Source organism: Mastomys coucha, unplaced genomic scaffold (genome assembly GCF_008632895.1).
Source record: "Mastomys coucha isolate ucsf_1 unplaced genomic scaffold, UCSF_Mcou_1 pScaffold21, whole genome shotgun sequence".
Taxonomy (NCBI): Eukaryota; Metazoa; Chordata; class Mammalia; order Rodentia; family Muridae; genus Mastomys; species Mastomys coucha.
Window position 1 is genome coordinate 18688081 of NW_022196904.1, and position 8121 is coordinate 18696201.

Below are 8121 nucleotides of genomic sequence, written 5' to 3' on the forward strand. Positions count from 1 at the left end.
AAGAGAGAGGGGGGACAGAGGAAGAAAAAGAAGAGAAAGAGGAGGAGGAAGAGGAGGAGGAGGAGGGAAGAGAGTAGAGGATGGAGGCTGGCAGGAACATGTGGAGAGAGTGTGGGGAGGAGAGTGGGGAGAGAAGGGACAGAGCGGGTAGGAGAATAGGAGGTCAGGAAAGAGGCATCTATAGAGTTAGAAGATTCTTACTGCTGGTCTTCAGAAGTCTGTGAAGGGCTCTCCAGACTATGTAGGCTGAGGGTGGCAGGGGGATCACTGTGGGAGTGGTCAGGCCTCCTTGAGAGCAGGGTACGAGAAGCCACACACTTCCCAGGTGGAGCTGCCTAGGATGGAAGCAAGGCTTTGGGTTCCTACTTGGGATTAGGGGGATAAGGTACCACATGGTCGTGGGAATCTACCTGATGGGTGGTGTGGTATGCTGGCTCTAGGGATATCTTTATGGGGTCAATATCCCATAATGCCATGCAGTCTGTATGCAGCATCGTAGGTAGAATAGTTGGTGTGCAGGTAGACTAGCTCTTGGCGGTTCTTACCTGGGGTCACAGTTCCAGGACACAAACAGCTTCTCAGGTGGCACAGTGCGTGGGTTGGTTGGTAGATGGGGAGACTGGCTCTGGGAGTCCCTACCCTGCATCATGGTTGCAGGATGCCATGTGGTCATGACGTGAAATGGTGAGTGGGGTGAACAGTTGTTTTTTTGTTTGTTTTTTGTTTTTTGTTAAGAAAAATGTGAGACTGGGAGCTGGCTCAGAGGGTAATGCTCCACAAGCATAGCAGCTGGACTGCACCGTACACTCCATGAGAAGCAGAGGCAGCAAATCCCAGAGCAAACGGGCTGGCTAAACTTGGCCACATGGCAAGCTGTGGGTTCAGATTCCAGGTCAGCATGGAAACGTAAGAGTAATTGAGAAAGATACCCAGTGTTAATCTCAGGCCTCCACACACATGTGTACACATGTGAGTTCACACACATGCAAGCCTGCATACACACTAAATACACACAAGAATTATGTAGAAAGGGCAATGAGGAGAAAACAAAGACAGAGCAACGTTTTCCCATGAGTAGAAGCTAATGGCTTGGAACTATGCTATATGATAATGGAGGATAAGAATATGAAAGACCATGAAGCACATGTGTGAATGTGTTCACAAGACACAGTGTTTCTCACATGAATAATTAATAAAAATTAAAATACAGAATATTTCAAGGTGTGGTAGTTTGAATACACTTGGCCCAGGGAGTGGCACCATACGGAGGTGTGGCCTTCTTGGAGGAGATGTGGCCTTCTTGGAAGAAATGTGGCCTTGTTGAAGGAGGTGTAACCTTGTTGGAAGAGATGTGGCCTTGTTAGAAGAGGTGTGGCTTTGATGGAGGAGGTGTGGCCTTGTTGGAAGAGGTGTGGTTTTGTTGCAGGAAGTGTGTCACTGTGGGGGCAGGTTTTGACCCCTCCTCCTAGCTACCTAGAAGACAGTCCTTTCCTGCCTGCAGTTGTGTCAGGATGTAGAACTCTCAGCTCCTTCTCCAGCACCATGTCTGCCTGGAGCTGACGTGCTTCCTGCCATGATGATAATGGATTGAACCTCTGAACCTATAAGCCAGCCTCAGTTAAATGCTGTCTTTTGTAAGAGTTGCCTTGGTTACATTGTTGCTTCACAGCAATGAAACCCTAAGTAGGACACACACACAGTGAATGTAAACCCTGGTGAGGACATAAGACATGCTCATGGGTACTCAGCACTTGGAATAGGGGAGGTTGTGCCACTGCAGAGACACCAGAGACAGTTCCTAGGAACCCAGGGCTACCCTCTTGAAGCTGTGAGCTCACACTCAGGATCTAACAGGGGCTCAATCCGTTATGCACAGACTCTCACTCAAGGACCCTTTCTCTGCAGTAGACAAAGTATGGAGATGATCCATGTGCTACCAGCAGAGGAATACACAGAAAAATGTGGCAGACTAATCCATTGCCATGTTAGTTGGTCCTAAAAATACAAACCTTAAAACATGGATTGTGACTTCTTTTTAATTTTATTTTAATTCCTGACCAGTTTCCCCTCCCTCCTCTCCTCCCAGTCCCTCCCCACCTCATGCTGCCACCTCCTCTGTTTCTCTTCAAAAAAAAAGGGCCAGCCTTGATGGATATCAACCAGCCATTGTGTAAGAAGTTGCAGTAAGACTAGGCATCTCCTCTTCTATAGAGGCTAGACAAGGCAACCCAGAAGGGAGAAAGAGTTTCAAAGGCAAGCAACAGAGTCAGAGACAGCCCCTGCCTGCTGTTGTGAGGAGTTCCACATGAAGACCAAGACGCACATCTGTAACTTATGTTCAGAGGGCCTAACTCAGCTCCATGCAGGCTCCATGGCTGACAGTTCAGTCTCTGTGGGTCCCTATGGGCCAGGCTATTTGATTTGGTGGGTTTCTTATGGTGCCCGTGACCTCTCTGCCTCTTACAGGCTGTCTTCCCAGACTCATTCCTCTGGATTCCCCAAGCTCTACCTAATGATTGGCTGTGAGTCTGCATCTGTTTCTATCAGTTGCTGGGTGAAGCCTCTCTGAAGTCAATTAGGCTAGATGCTGACAAATGAATATAGCAGAATAGTAATAGAAATTATTTCATTGGCTTTTCTTTTCTCTTTCTTTCTCCCCCATTTATGTCTAGTTCTATCGTGCCCTCTGGGTTATCCAACTTCTGGCTCCTGGCCCTCAAGGGTGGGCTCCCTCTCATGGCATGGGTCTCAAGCTGGACCAGCCATTGGTTGGTCACTCATGCAATTTCTGCACCACCTTTACACCAGCACATCTTGTAGGCAGGACAATTGTAGGTCAAAGGTTTTGTGACTGGGTTGGTGTCCCAATGGCTCATCCAGGCTGTGTCTCCCCCAAGGCTAGGAATCTTAGCTGGGGTCACCATCATTGATTCCTAGGAATTTCCATTGCTTTAGGCTTCTAGCTTGTCCCAGAAATGCCTCCTGGTTCCAGTTGTCTCTCCCTGGACTCTCTCCTTCTAGAACACAAAATTGCCTCCCCTGACCCTTCCTTTGAAACCTTAAGAAAAAAAATAGAGAACTGGTCTACCTTCCAAAGGCTTTCTGAGAAGAAGAAAAACAAACTGTGTTCTGGACACTTTTAAATGTTTTCTTCTCTCTTTTTTTTTTGTTTTTCGTTTTTTGGTTTTTTTGTTGTTGTTGTTGTTGTTGTTGTTGTTTTTGTTTGTTTGGTTGGTTGTTTTTTTGTTTTTTGTTTTTTTTGTTTTTTTTGTTTTTTTGTTTTCCGAGACAAGGTTCCTCTACATAGCCCTGGCTGTCCTGGAACTCACTCTGTTGACCAGGCTGGCTTCGAACACAGAAATCCATCTGCCTCTGCCTCCCAAGTGCTGAGATTAAAGGCATGTGCCACCACTGCTCGGCACTTTTAAACATTTTCAAATGTGAATGTTTAATTTGCTTTTAAATCCTAGAAGAATGTACTAAAAAGAACAAATGTTGGTTTGCAAATGAAGATTGATTGGCCTTGATGCTTTAGTCAGATTTACTTAGTAACTGTGGATAAATTTATATCAACTTAACACAGGTTAGAGTCATCTAAGAGGTGGAGCCCCAAATGAGAAAATGCCTCCACCAAATCTGGCTTTAGGCAACATGTAGGGGGTTGTCTTAATTAGTGATTGATGTGGGGGGGTCTAGCCCATTATGGGAGGGGCCACCCCTGGGCAGATGGTCCTGGGTTCTATAAGAAAGCAGACTGAGCAAGCCATGGGGAGAAAGCCAGTAAGCAACACCCCTCCATGATCTCTGTAGCAGCTACTGCTTCCAGGTCTGGCTCTGTCTGAGTTGCTGTCCTGACTTCCTCCAGTGACAAGCAGGGATGTGGAAGTATAAGCTGAATAAGTTCTTCCCTCCCCTTCTGATCATGGTGTGTCATCACAGCAATAGTAAACCTAAGATAGTGAGTTTATGAATTAAAAGTACAAACTGAAATGACAATCTACAGGACAGAAAAATGCACTTGTAAATTGTATATATGACATGGCTTTTGTGTTTGGAATAAATAACTGGTACAGCTCAGGGAGAAAAAGCAATACTTAATCATCAGGAAATACACATTAAAACTATTGTGAGATACCATCCCACCCAAGTTAGAATGGCTGTAATCAAAATAACTGATATGTTGAAGAGAATGTGGAGAAAGAAGAACACTTATTCATTACTAGTGGGTGTGCAAATAAATATAGCCATTACACAAAGCTGTGTGGAAGTCCTTCGAAGAATTCGCAATATCATATAACTCAGCTATTTCACTTATATATATGCAGAGAACCTGTACCCTAATGTTGAGATATCTGTACACCCAAGATTAAGGCTGCTCCATCCCATATAGCAAGGAAATGAAACCAACCTAGATGTCCATCAACAGTGAATGCCCAATGCAAGTTTATCACACATACAAACTGAAATAGTATTCATCTCTACAGAAAGATGAATCACAAAATTTACAGGAACATGGATAGACTTGTAATGTATCATGTTGGCTCTCTGCTCCTTTCTGTTTCAGAGACAGCCACATCTTCTTGTGCAGTGCCAGCCTCATCTCATTGACAAAGGGCGGTGTAAACAGGTTCGGCTGTATTGGATGCCCAGTTACCAGGGCTGCCTTCTGCTTTGCACTTGGCAAAGTGGAGATTGTTGCCATCAATAACCCTTTCATTGACCTCAACTACATGGTCTACATGTTCCAGTATGACTCCACCCATGGCAAATTCAATGGCACAGTCAAAGATGAGAATGGGAAGCTTGTCATCAACAAGAAGCCTATCACCATTTTCCAGGAGTGAGTGAGATCCGTCTAACATCAAATGGGGTGCTACTGGTGCTGAATATGTCCTGGAATCTACTGGCATCTTCACCACCATGGAGAAGGCCAGGGCCCATTTGAAGGGTAGGGCCAAAAGGGTCATCATCTCCACCCCTTCTGCCGATGCCCCCATGTTTGTGGTGGATGTGAACCATGAGAAATATGATAACTCACTCAAGATTGTCAGCATTGCATCCTGCACCATCAGCAGCTTAGCCCCCCCCCCCCCCCCCCCCCCCCCGCCCCCGGCCAAGGTCATCCATGACAACGTTGACATCATGGAAAAGTTCATGACCACGGTCCATGCCATCACTGCCACTCAGAAGACTGTGGATAGCCCCTCTGAAAAGCTGTGGCATGATGGTCATTGGGCTGCCTAGCACATCATCCCTGCATCCACTGGTGCCGCAAAGGCTGTGGGCAAAGTCATCCCAGAGCTGAATGGGAAGCTCACTGGCACGGCCTTCTGTGTTCCTACCACCAACATATGAGTTGTGGATCTGACATGCTGCCTGGAGAACCTTGCCAAGTATGATGACATCAGGAAGGTGGTGAAGCAGGCGTCTGAGGGCCCACTGAAGGGCATCCTAGTCTGAGCTGAGGACCAGGTTGTCTCCTGAAACTTCAACAGCAGCTCCCACTCTTCCACCTTTGATGCTGGGGCTGGCATTGCTCTCAATGACAACTTTGTAAAGCTCATTTCCTGGTATGACAATGAATATGGCTATAGTAACAGGGTGGTGGACCTCATGGCCTACAGGGCCTCCAAGGAGTAAGAAACCCTGGACCACCCACTCCAGCGAGGACACTGAGAGCAAGAGAGGCTCTCAGTTGCTGAGGAGTCCCTGTCCCAACTCAGCCCCCAATACTGAGCATCTCTCTCACAATTTTCATCCCAGACACCCATAATAACAGGAGGGGCCTAGGGAGTACTCCCTACTCTTTTAAATACCATCAATAAAGTTTGCTGCACCTCCCAAAAAGAATGTATTATTTAAATATTAAAGCAAAATACATTCTTTCACCAACAATAACATATTTTAGATTGTAACATTGAAAAACACAGAAGTGCCAGGCAGTGGTGGTGCACGCCTTTAATCCCAGCACTTGGGAGGCAGAGGCAGGCGGATTTCTGAGTTCAAGGCCAGCCTGGTCTACAGAGTGAGTTCCAGGACAGCCAGGGCTACACAGAGAAACTCTGTCTTGAAAAACTAAAGGAAAAAAAAAGAAAGAAAGAAAAAAGAAAACCACAGAAGCTCTGGGTGTTTGCAGTTCCTGGTGTGTTAGGTGTCAGTATTTGACATTCAGTTGCAGTATATCTGCATTCTTTGGAATTTTTAAAAAATTTATAATTATGACTATTTAAGCATACTTCTGAGTGTCTCCAGGCTCTATATTTTTTATAGCTGAAATTCATTTTTAAAGAATAATGTACCCTATGTTGGTGGTACTTACAAGAACTATACTGTACAGGAACATTCAAATGATGAAAAACAGAATTTCAAATCTGAAATTTGATCTCATTGATCATTTGATCTCAGGAAGAAAAAAATCACATTCCTTTCTTGTATGTGGATTGTAGCTCTAATGTATGCATGCTCATATGTAATTAAATATGTGGAGATATGGTACAACATTTAGGAAGGAGAACATGAAGAGATTTGATTTGAATTTCAAGACAGCATTTCTCTGTGTAGCCCTGGTTGTCCTGGAACTTACTATATAGAGCAGGCTGGCATTGAACTCACAGAGATCTACCTGCCTCTGCCTCCCAAGTGCTGGGGTAAAGGTGTGCACCACCACCTGGCAATGATGGGGTACATTTTAAAGAGACAAAAACGTTCCCTAATGACCTCACATACATGCTGTACGTTGTGTGGGTCCTATGAATGCTCTCTTACATGTAACCCAGTTTTGATGAGAAACAGGTCCTTAGCAAGCGGTGTTCACATGGAACTCCATACAGAGCTGCTACCTTACTGGGAGGCATGGATTTGAAATTCTGTTTTTCATCGTTTGAATGTTCCTGTACAGTGTAGTTCTTGTAAGTACCATCAACGTAGGGTACATTATTCTTTAAAAATGAATTTGAGCTATAAAAATTATAGAGCCTGAAGACACTCAGAAGTATGCTTATATAGTCATAATTATAAATTTTTTTAAAAATTCCAAAGAATGCAGGCATACTGCAACTGAATCTCAAATACTAACACACCAGGAACTACAAACACCCAGAGCTTCTGCAATTTTCAATGTTACAATTGTAAAATACGCTATTGTTGGTGAATGAATGTATTTTGCTTTAATATTTAAAAGTCAGAATAAAACAATTTTAGAGAGAGCAAAGTGCTAGGATATTCCTGCCCCTGAAAAAAATGTACAAATAAGCTACTAGGCACATGGGGGCTAAACATCATTAGTCATCATGGAACTGCAGATCAGAATGGCAGGGAGTCTCACTCACAGCTCTAACTGTCTCTAACAAAAAGCTGAATGACTCCCCAAAGGATCTACACACCTGGGACCTCTCCTGGGAACCTTAGCGCTCAGCTCCACCACAACCTTGGGAGCCTGGTTACTATCCTGAGGGGCAGTCCAGACACGAGCTGCAGGTCTCCTCATGAACACCAGGGGAGACATTGAATCATGAAATCAACAGAAGAACTCCTAAGGCGTGAACCCATCTTGCAGCCTGGGTTCCATGCCAGTTCTGACAGACCCGGAGTTAGCTCCCTCACGTAACCACACTCTGTCCTACTGGTTCTTTCCTGTATCTCTGAGAACTCCATTCTGCAAGGAAATCCTATGCAGTCCCTTCTGTCCTCCATCATCCATGGGAAAAGACTGGACATCCCATGGTGTTCACCAAGGAGAATAAAGTCATCCTGGGAAGGTCAAGGAGGGCATGGGCAGACCTGAACCACATTCAGCCAGCACAGGAAGCCGGGGAGGTATTCCTGGTGCCCTTCATAGGAAGACAGAGCACACAGTCTTCTTTCAAAGATATGCAGGCCAACTCCTCCTGCACACCCAGGATACGAACCCCCTGAGACAACTTGGATCCTTGGACCAGACACCTGACTGGTGTCACCAGTGATGATGGATCAGGCCCTACCCAGTATCACTCACTAGGCCATTCCCTAGAGATAACTCTGCCACTTCCTACCTGGAGTAAACCCCAGCTTCCCTGACCATTGAGAACACAGGGTACACAGGGCTCCCCTGGGGTTTTGTGTCACTCTAGGCTATAGAAGTGC